We start from the raw sequence: 13,189 nt of genomic DNA on the forward strand, positions 1-13,189 counted from the left end.
GCTCAGTATCAGGGACTTTTGTCTATAAATGCAAGATGCAGGTGTGCCAACACTTTGAAGCTAAGAGAGTTCACTGCGCTGGGAAAGTAGGGATAACTCATAAAAAAGCGCGAATATTCCAAAATGTTTTGATTTAAATGTGTTTTAAGGGGAGTCGGATGGTTCTATCTCGGCCATGTTAAATTATATGACTTTAGGAACATTTTTCTCCCTAACCAATTGACATATTATCATGATTTTTTTGTTGTGTTCCTCCTTATATCTTTATCTTCATTTTAAACTGATAAGTCTAAAAAATAATAATAACTTACATCTAAAAAATATTTTTTTAAAGTAGCCATAAAAACTGCAATTTTTTTACTTTAATTAAATTTATACCATAGTTCTTTAAAAGATATTCATATTTCCTCAGTTTAAATCAACAACTAACAAATAAGGAACAATTAAAAAAATAATGTTGATAACATTAATAGTAGCCAAGAAAAATGTTCCAAACCATTGAAAAACACAGTTGTCAGGAAAACGCAAATAAAGAAAAAGACTATTAAACAAAGATTTTATTCTTACTCTAGTACATTTCAGCTTCATATGAAGGTCTATCTGGATCTTCTAGTTCTTCAAACTGGTCCTCAATCTTTCTTCTTGCTTGCTGTGTGGCCTGGCGACACTTTTTCTCAATTTCTATGACAGCTTTGTCCGCTTTTTTAATCCGATTGTAGTCATCAAAATAAAAGCTGCTTTTGGTAGCTGCGACCATACAACATTGTTGAACGACTCTAACGGATTTTGCGTTCCACCATGTAGGCACTTACGCAAGAGGTCAGGATGGGCCAAGTCATTAAATATGGGTTTTACTTGTTCCATGGCAGCAAAAGGAAGATGAGTGTGGTCATAAGGCTCATTTTTCTCTTGGGCTTTACGGAATTTGCACGAGCTTGGCTCACCTTTGGGGCATAGCCGTGTCCAGATGTGTCTTCGTTGGTAGCCATCAAATGAAAAAATTCTGCCCAGACCGCTGCCTTCACGTCCTTTAGAGTTTTTGTAGCATTCCTTCTTATAGCTAGGGCATAATATAGTTTTATTTTATTTATAGCCTCGCCTGTAAGGCGGCCACGACCCCCGATGGTTTTGACGTCGGAAAGTTTTATTTTCCCAAGTCTCTGTTTCTGTTTCCTGAGGCGACTATCCATCCGTTTCTGGACATGACCGAAACAGTCCAATTTCTCAATTGAGAAGTCAGGACCATATGGTTTGGCCTCACAAACCTTAGGGTAAGAAGCACTGTCCCCGTCTCCTAAATAATACTTGTACCGCACTCCGTATTTCGGCAGCGATTCTTGGAACATTTCCGCAACTCTCCATTCCTCCACTTACTCCAGAGTAGTTAGCTAGGCAATCAGCAACATGATTGTTGGTCATTCTATTTTCGCATCAGCAATACTTGCATAAAATTTTAACATCAATTACCTTGCCTGTGTTTTTCGCTATTGCAGTTACAATTCCATTGAGTGAAGTGTGGCCCCTACGTTGCCACTATCCGTCAAATATTGCTGTTAAGTCTCTATTACCATCGTTTTCACCGACACTTTCTTCAAGAACAGCCTTCATACTCTCTTCACAGACCTCCTTTGCAGCATCTCGAAGCCTGTAATTGTAATATTTGAAATCTGTCGGAGTCGGCAAGTTCATTACACCGCAGAAAGTTTTCTCCGCGCTTCTTCACCTTTTCCAATACATCGGAATGTGTAGGCTATCGAACATTCACTTCTGGTTGTTTAGAGTCTGGTAAGCATGGAGAATTAGTAGTGGACACTTCAAAAGAACAGTTACTGCACTTTATTACTATCGGTACTTGTAACCCTATCCTGGTTACAGTAGAGACGGTAAGGGATCCTTTACATTTTACGCACACCGGAATTTGGCTAACTAGCCTAAACTGTTGATATTAACAATATCATAGCAACCTCCTTTTCCATATATCTCATATTTAGCCAAGTAACGTGTAAGGTTCTTAGAAGAAGAGCTTGCTTTAGAAGCACAAGCAGCTTCAGTACTAGTACTAGGCCTAGGCTCACCTTCACAATGAACTTCCACTTCAGCTTCACCACGATGCAAAAACTGTTTTTGGTTACATCTCCCCTTCCCCCCAATAAACTCACGTTTTCTTTTCTTGTTTTGTATTCGCGGCATTTTTACATAATATAAACTTATTTTCTGAGATCTAAACACTGAAATACGAATATCGTAAACAAACTTCACTTTCAATCACCAAAAACAAAGAACTGAAAAAAAAAACAAAGTAAACTGGCAGCTGTTTTCATCATTGTTGCCAACAGTATTTCATCAGTGTTACCAACTAAGCTTTCAAACAGCTGTACTATAACAAGTAGTCACTAGCGAGTAAAAAGAAGACTGAGTTCATGAAAAGTGTGCGTTGCAGGGTTTTACAAAAACGCTAGTAAAACGAAAACCACTCAACATAAATTAATAAATTTGGTATCAATTTAAACCCAAATATATGCATAACAAGAAAGTGCAAAAAATCAGAATCAAAAATTTGAACCAAACAACCATCCGACTCCCCTGGAGCTGCCAGATAAGACGAAAAGCTAGTTTCCTTCTTTTAAATGCCTAACTCTGCCCAGGACATAATCGCCTTTTTTGTTCTGTGACGGGAGCGTTTTTCATTCTGGTTCTCAACTTTTATTCTACCGTAATTTTAACACTAGACCTACCTGGTACAGTTGAGCCTGTCCAGTATAGCCTACTGTGTCCTTAGAGCATACAAGCTTCACCACCACGTCAAGGTCACATGCCGATGGGAGGTTTTAATTTTATAATTTTTTTCATATTTTTATTATTTTGTTTTAATTTTTATTGCTACTTTAATTTTCTTGTTTTATAGTTATCAATATTTAATTCATATACGCATGAGACTGTATATGAAAACGTATGAAAAATAACCATAAATACTTAATACAGAGCACAAAATAACAGTCAATATGAATGCAATGTTGAACGAAATATTAAATACTGTAAGAAGTTTACGATAATAGCGTCTTAAATAGTTTAATTCTTGCCATTTTTTATTTAAAGTGCGCAATTATAAAAATTGAAAATTGAGAAACCGCCGCTAGAAAAACTCACGTGAGTAATTTTGACATGAAACGTTGCAACGACCTGTCAGAATTAAATGTGAATGAGTATGTGTGTCTGAAATAAGCAGAACAACTGCGAAACAATGCATGTACAACAAAATACTGTCTACTTTTCAGACCTGTACGAAGGTTGACGAACTCAACTTGTTATGTCAGAAAATAAATTTTCTGCAAGATAGCATAGTAGGAGTTTTTGAAGAACACGCAGTAAAACATTTTCTATTTGTTAGAAGTAAGGTGGACTTTTTCAGACAATTGTTTTTATGGAAATTTTCAGGTTAGTTTAATTTTCTGCGTAGTCATCGATAAAGTAAATGCTCGATTAAACAGTTTATCATTTCGTATGTGGGTGGGCATAATTCTGGTTTTGTACATGCATTGTTTTGAACGTCTAAAGATTTTTCGATGATTTTAAGCCACCTTTAACGTATAAACAACGACACTATAACCAGTTCTAATAACCAGTTTTTTAAAATTATATCAAAATGCAGCGCTTAAAGTGCAACGCATTTGTACGACTCATAGTTAAATGTGGTAACCATAATTTTGCGAACGTAAAACGCGAACTATGAAAGTTTTTTGCAAACGCTTCTTGTAGTCAGCATAAGAATATTGTCATCTTTATCACATTACCGGCTTAGCACATGCTATACGTGTAAAACGGGATATTACGTGTGTTTTATGTGCAACTATATAGACCACTGTAGTGTGGCAACTAGTGGTGGGCAGGAAATCGCGTATCTGTTAGAAATCGCAGTGACTGAGAAGTCACAGATATCACAGTAGCAACATTACAGAATCTAACTGCGATTTCAGTCACAGTTAGCAGTCGCAAGTAGTATTTCACATTCAAAGACGTGAGCCATCTATTGGTCGAATTTAGCACTGCTTTCTGCGATTTCAGTGACAAGTCGCAACTAAGAGTCGCAAGTAGCAACTAAAAAGCGCGGTTAACAGTGGCATCTGTTGGCCGAAGTTTGTACTACGTCCATCTCTGCGGTACGCTATGGAGTCTAACTGCGATTTCCGTGACAAGTCGCAACTAAGAGTCGCAAGTAGCAACTAAAAAGCGCGGTTAACAGTGGCATCTGTTGGCCGAAGTTCGTACTACGTCCATCTCTGCGGTACGCTATGGAGTCTAACTGCGATTTCCGTGACAAGTCGCAACTAAGAGTCGCAAGTAGCAACTAGAAAGCGCGGTTAACAGTGCCGTCTGTGGGTCAAAGTTCGTACTACGCCCATCTCTGCGGTACGCTATGGAGTCTAACTGCGATTTCCGTGACAAGTCGCAACTAAGAGTCGCAAGTAGCAACTAAAAAGCGCAGTTAACATACTTTTCCTAGTGTCATCTGTTGACCGACGTACGTACTTCGTTATGAGAGCCTTGTGCCTCACGAGATCGATGTGCTGTGTGTGCATATGAAGGGCTTATTTCAATAGTGGTACAAGTCCATTTTTGTTAATTTTGAGATATAGAGTCGTAAAGTTAAATGAGCGCTGAAAAATCTGCAGTTGAGATACCAGAAATATTCAAGCATATGGCTTCTTGCTAGAGATGAACCTTTATTTATGTTTGTTTGGATCACTAATTTTAGAAGCATTATAGACAGAAAAGTGGAGGTAATGGACTTGTACCACTATTGAAATAAGCCTTTCATATTATATGACGACATGCACATTCAGCATCAGTTATGGTTGGTCAAATACTGCTGTGACTCTGAATGTATTATATTAATAAGAAGCAACATTGCCATTTTCTCCTGAAAATATCAAGTAACGTAACAAATGTGTTTGATTCTGCTTCCAATATGACAGTTTTGGTTAATACTCCACATGCCTACAGGACTTTGCAATGTTAACACAGCAGAACTCAGACATCTGTATAAGTGTAGAGAAATGAAAACAGTCATATGAATGCCTCACTTTTGTTCCGACACAGTTCAAGACTCGGGAGAAAAGTTTTACACCTGGTGTTCTACATGGCAACTTCACACACAAGAACTTTTTGCCGACACTACTACCACCTACATAAGTAAGCTTTTCCTGTGTTACTTTCAAGTAATGCACTTAAGCTATTCCTGATTTAACTGGAAGATCTGTACTTCTCACTTTCATATCAACAGCCTCAAAATGCATATTGTAGACTTCGGGATATGTTACAGGTCAGTGTCACACCAAGATTGGGGAGAAAGGGGGCGGGGGGGGGGGGCGGCATGTCGCTCTCCAACAAGTGTTTACCAATAAGTAAGTGGCGGAAAATTATGGGTATAGGACGGCTTAACATGTGGAAAATGAGATTTTTATTATTCACTCACTGTATTTGACATTTATTATTCCTTTAAAATCGCACAACAACTTCAATAAAACACAGTTTAATCATTCACACACTTATTTCACAATTGTTTCACTTTTAAACTGCAAATCCTCTAAGAGCTGTCTTGAATCTTCACGAGTCTCTCCCAACAGCCTTGATGTGGATACATACGTACAGCAACCAGTAATCAGAGTCAGAACTGTGTCTGCAAAAACACAAGGATTATTAAACAATTTTTGCTGTCATTAATTACTAGAAATATAATTGACAGAGTAGATTGCTAATATTTGCTATAATGAATATCACATTTGCAAGAACGATCTCACTGAAGTAAATAAGTCCATCGAAACGCTTAGAAACTAACCCCTCGTCTGACGAAAACGGTCTAAAGACGCAGTGGCAATTTCTTCAGATCTGTTGACAATGATATTTTGAGTTATCACTTTGCTGAGTGACTGAAATGTAGTTCAGGTACCTGTGAACATAACAATATGTTAGAATTCATTTTCTAAAGACGAACTATTACGGTACTGTACGGCTACTTACATATTAATTACACTATTAATATTTTCACAGTTGTTTCTTTAATACAAAATTAAAGCCAACGGAAGAAAAAACGTAAAACATACTTGCCAATGACAGGTTTGTTGCGATGCAATTTTCCGTGTTGACAAATGTAACTTTTTCATACAGTAGTAAGTCGCAGAAATCGCAGGAGTCGCAGAAGTAGCAGAAGTCACAGAAATCGCAGAAGTAGCAGAAATCGCAGAAGTCACAGAAGTAGCAGAAATCGCAGAAGTAGCAGAAATCGCGGAAGTAGCAGAAATCGCAGAAATAGCAGTGGCGGAGGGATACACGACCTATGTTCCTTAACTGCGACTCTTATCTGCGACAAATCGCAGTTAAGAATAACAGATACTGAAAAGTAGCATTCACAGAAATCACTGATATCGGAAAATCGCAGTTTAGCCCATCACTAGTGGCAACGGATAAAACGTCCACAAAACCGGGACGACCATTAACTAAATGTATTTTTCTACCCTGTTACAAAACAAAAGCGGCACACGTAAAACTAACAAAGAACGTGTTCTTTGCACATAAAATCCGAATAAAGCTAGGGTCTTGAAAGCGAGTTTTCAATTCTATCCTAAGAATTCATATTTCATTTATTTGATTCACTTTAAACCATTTCCATGCATTCAATACCTGTAAGAACGCATTTTACGTGCCATTTAGCTCGATTTGAAGCCATCTTATCTCGACAACAGATAAATAATACTGGATGAAAAAATTCGTTTTGACTGTATCCATTTATCTACTTTCGTGCAAAGATTGAAGGTATAGAAGTGGCGCCTTTCAAAAACCTCGCAGAAAAACATGTTGCTTACACGTAAAATCCAAACGAAGCAAGATTTTTTTTTTTAGAACTTATCTTAGACAACGGTGTAAGGCACGTGCGGACGAAATTTGACTATCAGTCACGTTCCAGTCCGGAATTACTTAAGAGTGACTGTTTTTGCGCGTGAAATCGGAACGATAGTGCCTGTTTTTGCACGTACGAGGGCTGTTCGGGAAGGAAGATCTGATCGGTCGCGAAATGGAAACTACAGTGAAAATCAAAAATTTTTTTATTGGCAACATTTGTCACACCTTCCGGCTACCTCTCTAAATAGCTGCCACTCACCTAGACATTTGAAGGGACCGATGACCGCCGCAGTCTGGTCCCTTTAATCCCACAAACCAACCAACCAACCTAGACATTTGTCGCGGCGTTGCACAAACTTTCCAGTACGCTCATCAACGAAATAGCCGCCTGTGTTTTCCGCCAGTTCTCTACGTTAGTCTGCCGTTCGTTTTTGTGCCAAAATGTTGTCTTCGTAGCCAGTGCTTCATGTGAGCAGAGATGAACACCGGGGGGAGCCAATTAAGGGCTGTATTGTGGGGGATCAAAAACTTCCCATCAAAAACGCTACAGGAGCGTCTACATTTCCCCTGCAGAATGCGGTGGAAAATTGTCTTGACGAAAGAAATGCATGCCATTTATGTTACATGGGCTACGTAGCTTCAGGCGAAATCCCTCACCAGATCCACTTGGCGGGAGACGCTGTTGTTTTAGGTATTTCTACGTGATCACTTTGCGCTCTGAACTGAAAAGGGCGACATGAAGCGATCGACAGGCACACTAAAGACACTGCGCAAAACATGTGTGCGAAGTTCCCTTGGACTTTCAAAGTGGTTTCCATTATGCGCGTAATCGGACTTTACTTTACGAATACGCCTCATAGAATCCGAATGGTGCACTTACAAATGGCTCCATTCGCTGAACATTGATTTAAGCCAAATTAAAACCTTTTGCGAAAGGAATTAATCGATTTGCACAATTTGCCTGGGCGCCCGCTCTGGTTTCGTTCAAACCTTGTTTAATATGCTTTAACACATTACAATAACGCAGATATTCGAGTGGCTATACAAGTGGCCGCTGGTCCCGACTAAACCAAGATCTTTTTACCTCGTGTTCCTAGCTCAAATAGGAACCGAGCGCCAAGACCAAACATCTCCCACCTCTCACCCCCCCACCCCCCCCCCTCCACCTGCGTGGGATATCGTGTATTGTCCAAAGAAATAACTCCATAGAAACCAGGGGAGGTTTTTCGTGTAATCCTCACTTAGTAGGCAAACAGGAATAATAAGGCACGACGGACACGAAGAACACTGTCATATTCAACATAAATTAGACAGTGAAGTCTTGAAGTACCTATCCTTCATTATCTTGCAAATTTTTGTAGGCACACTGACGAGAAAGGAACTTGTTTTATTATATTAACATAAAGTTATCGCGTTTCCAGTGGGATGAGCTGGTTCAACTCGCCGTGAAAAACGATTTCATATTGATTTATTCTATTGGTTTTCTCAGTTTTCGTCTTACTGCTGTTTAATTTCGGCTTTAAGTGACTGTTACAATTTACCACTGTTTAAGTAATCGCCGAAGACTTAAGAGTTTATCTGCTTCAATAGCTACTCGGGTAATATCCGTTGCTATGCTGTACCGCGTTGCCAAGACGACACGTTCGGCAGCAAACAGCGCCAAGTAAACTCGATCGCGCCGTTCGCCACAACAGAAAGCTGATAATATACTGCCTTTATGTAGCAGGTAAGTGGAAGTAACCATAATGGTACTTGTATTGTTGAGAAATGATGCGAACATGCGCACATGTGCATACTAACTTGTGACTTATCACTTCCAGTCCTGCTTATACTTTCCTTATGACTAGCTTGTTATGGTACGAAGGCAGTCTTTTCCACGAGTAGACAATGTATCGTATTGCACCAGTAACTTTTGTGATTGTTAGAATATGATACGTTGGATAAAGTACAATACATATTTCGTTCATCCAAAACACTGCAACAAACCACACAATTACTACACAGCCACGATATTATTTCACGTGGCCTTTATCGGAAGCACACGGTGACGTTACAGTAAACAAGTACAGTGGAGAATAACGAAAACGCATCGCACTGCCAACGCTTTCAAGTCAGTCGTGTATACCCTATCAACCCGATTATGCGCCTTCTTACTTTCAAGTGCAGTACCATTGTGGTCGACTAATAATTAGGACACGATATTTATTTCTAAACAACTAGAACTATGCTATAGACTTTCCTATATTACAGTTTCACATGATGCAAAGAATGTGAAGATACACTATGTGATCAAAAGTATCCGGACACCTGGCTGAAAATGACTTACAAGTCAATATGATGTTGGCCCACCCTTAGCCTTGATGAGAGCTTCCACTCTCGCAGTCATACCTTCAATCAGGCGCTGGAAGGTTTCTTGGGGAATGACAGCGCATTCTTCACGGAGTGCTGCACTGAGGAGAGGTATCGATGTCGGTCAGTGAAGCCTGGCACGAAGTCGGCTTTCCAAAATATCGCAAAGGTGTTGTATAGGATTTAGGTGAAGACTCTGTGCAGGCAAGTCCATTTTAGGGCTGTTACTGTCGTGTAACCACTCCGCCACAGAACGTGCATTATGAACAGGTGCTCGATCGTGTTGAAAGATGCAATCGCCTTCCCCGAATTACTCTTCAACAGTCGGAAGCAAGAAGGCGCTTAAAACATCAAGGTAGGCCTGCGCTGTAATAGTGCCACACAAAACAACGGAGGGTGCAAGCCCCCTCCATGATAAACACGACCACATCATAACACCACAGCTTCTGAATTTTACTGTTGGCACGACACACGCTGGCAGATTACGTTCATTGAGCATTGGCCATACCCACACCCTGCCATCGGATCGCCACGTGGTGTACCGTGATTCGTCACTCCACACAACGTTTTTCCACTCTTCAATTGTCCAATGTTAACGCTCCTTACACCAAGCGAGGCGTCGTTAGGCATTTACCGGCGTGATGTGTGGCTTATGAGCAGCCGCTCGACCATTAAATCCAAGTTTTCTCACCTCCTGCCTAACTGTTATAGTACTTGCAGTGGATCCTGATGAAGTTGGGAATTCCTGTGTGACGGTGTGGATAGATGACTGCCTAGTACACATTACGACCCTCTTCAACTGTCGGCGGTCGACAGACGAGGTTGGTCTGTACACTTTTGTGCTGTATGTGTCCCTTCACGTTTCCACTTCATTATCACATCGGAAATAGTGGACTCAGTGATGTTTACAGACGTATGATAGAAGTGACACGCAATCACCTGACCGCGTTCGAATTGCGTGAGTTCCGTGGAGCGCCCCATTCTGCTCTCTCACGATGTCTAATGGCTACTGAGGTCGCTGATATGGAGTACCTGGCAGTAGGTGGGAGCACAATGCACCTAATATGAAAAACGCACGTTTTTGAGGGTGTCCGGATACTTTTGATCACTTAGTGTACAGCAACACCGATGACACAAATGGTTTAACACTCTCCTGCAATATTTTGTATCATTCCAACGAGTTCAGTCGTTACCTCGACAATGGTAACTTTTTCGTAATGATGTCATCAGTTGATGGTTGGTGTATAACGCACTCTAATCTTCTTCTCCTTAAGTAACGGACGAACATAATTATATCGTGTGTGTATGTTCGATCATTTATAAAACCCTGATCCATTAAAAATGTGGTGGCCCTGTCTGTAATTGTAAATTATTTACTGTGAACTCTTCAACAGTTGTAACTTCTTTCAAAAACTAATCTAACTACCAGTAAGTAAGTGATTCATAAGTGTGACTTACAGCCACAATTTCAGCTTCCATTGAAGATGAGTGATTCACTGCTATAGATTACTTTTCCACAAAATCAGAAACATAGAAACTTGACAAGAATGCCACTTTTTGGTTGCCGTGTGTATTTTCCTCAACACGATAAGCATCAGTATAAGTTTCATCGCTATGAGTTCTTCTAAAGCTTAATTCCATCCATAATTGTTAATTTACTAACGTAAGTATACGTTTCAGCAATGAAACGTGCGACTGCGTCGGTGAAACATGACTCTCGAAGCAACATTAACAGCATACAATAAATCTGGCCTTGTACCATTAATGAAGTAGACCTACATAAAATTACAACTATTTCGAGACATTTTTCAATAAAACTAAAAGGAGATGATTCACTCTCTATCCACAGTGATGAAATTGGTAAAGATAATTGTTTTGCATCGGCCCCTCCCACCGGAGGTTCGAGTCCTCCCTCGGGCATGTATGTGTGTGTTGTTCTTAACAATAAGTTAGTTTAAGTAGTGTGTAAGTCTAGGGACCGATGACCTAAGCAGTTTGGTCCCTTAGGAATTCACACACAGTTGAACGATTGCTTTGCATCAGCCATACCATATCCATACTGCATACTGATTCATTTGAACATATTTGTCGAATTTATTGAGTTCAAATCCCAGGTAGTAATCAACATCTTGTAGAGTGACCCGAAAAGAACAGCCAAATGCTCAATAACTTTACTCATTGGGTAAGCAAAGCCCACAATCAGTCTGTCATGAACATGAAAAAGCAATACCATGGTTTCACTATTTCTCTCAGAAGTTTAGCAAGACACTCGTACCAACGTACTAAGACTTGCTGTCAACCGTACAGACTTTTTCATTAACTTGCATAGACGACATGTACCATCGTCTTAGCCCTCTGGTTGACGCATGTAAGTTTCCTCCTTAAAAATTCTGTCGAGAAATGTTTTTAAATTAATTTTTTTAAATTTTATTATTAATTTGATAGATCAGTGATTCTCGTCTCCTTCAAAGTACTTCCCTCCCCTGTTCTCAGAGTTTGCCGGGATGTGTTTCCATTTCGCGAAGCAGTCGTGGATAACTTCACTTGAGATGGTCTTAAAGTTATGTGACGAATTTGCTTTGACCTCATTAATATTATGAAAACGGGATACTTTCAGCACTGACTGTAATTGCGGGCGTGAGAAGAAATTGGAAGGAGCCAGGTCTGGCGAGTAACGATGCTGCGGGGGAATAGTCAACTGATTTTTAGCACAAAGCTGACGAATTAACAGAGCTGAGTGTGCGTGCGCATTGTCGTGGTGCAAGGACTACACAACTCTGGTCTCTTTTTTGTGAATATTTTCACGTGACGTAACGGTTGTCGCAAAACAGTCAATAAGTTTATCGCTGATTTTCTGAACGTGCGAGGCATCAGTTGACGTGAAAGAGCCTCCTGGGCGACGATCCTCTTCAATTGACTGGCGACCATTTTTAAATTATAAAAATCATTGCGTACGACCCAGAGCTTGTTTCAGAATTTGAAACGTTTCTGTAAAAGTTTTCCACAGTTTCACCCAAAATGTTACGTTACGTCCTTATTCCACAAAATAGTATAATTTAAACATTGCTACTACTACTTAAACACTTTGCATTCAAATAGTAATATCACGAAAACAAAACGAGACGTCAACAATGCAAAAAAGACACGGTTACAAAGGAGGTGACGCGCAAGGTAATGCTGCCAACTGCGTATCACTAAATACAGTGGCGGAAAAAAATCGCAACGCCAAAAAATAATTAACTTAGAGTAATGAGATTACAGGGCAATGTAACCGCGAGATAAGCCATTGCAAATGGGGAATGCTGATACATTAATAAATAACCAGTGTAATTGCCAGAATGTTGAACGCGAACGTGCAAACGTGCATGCATTGTGTTGTACAGGTGCCGAATGTCAATTTGTGGGATGGAGTGTCGCCTGTTGACTTGGTTGGTTAGTACAGTGACGGTTAATGTTGGTTACGGATGACGCTGGAGTTGTCGTCCGATGATGTCCCATATGTGCTCGATTGGAGACAGGTCTGGTGATCGAGGATGGCAAGGCAACATGTCGACACTCTGTTGAGTATGTGGGGTTGAAACAGCAGTATGTGGGCGAGCGTTATCCTGTTGGAAAAAACCCTCTGGAATGCTGATCATGAATGGCAGCACAACACTTCGAATCACCAGATTCACGTACATATTTGCTGTCAGCGTGCGTGAGATAACCACGCGAGTGCTCCTTATGTTAAAAGAAATGCACCGCAGACATAACTCTAGGTGAAGGCCCCCTGTGTCTTGCACGCAGACAGGTTGGTTGCAGGACCTCAACTGGCCCCCTTCTAATCAACGTATGGCTATCACTGGCACTGAGGCAGAACCAGATTTCATCAGAAAACACAACAAACCCACACCCTGACCTCCAACGATCTCTCACTTGAAACCACTGAATAGCAAATGGCGGT

Source organism: Schistocerca nitens, chromosome 8 (assembly GCF_023898315.1).
Source record: "Schistocerca nitens isolate TAMUIC-IGC-003100 chromosome 8, iqSchNite1.1, whole genome shotgun sequence".
NCBI classification, from domain to species: domain Eukaryota; kingdom Metazoa; phylum Arthropoda; class Insecta; order Orthoptera; family Acrididae; genus Schistocerca; species Schistocerca nitens.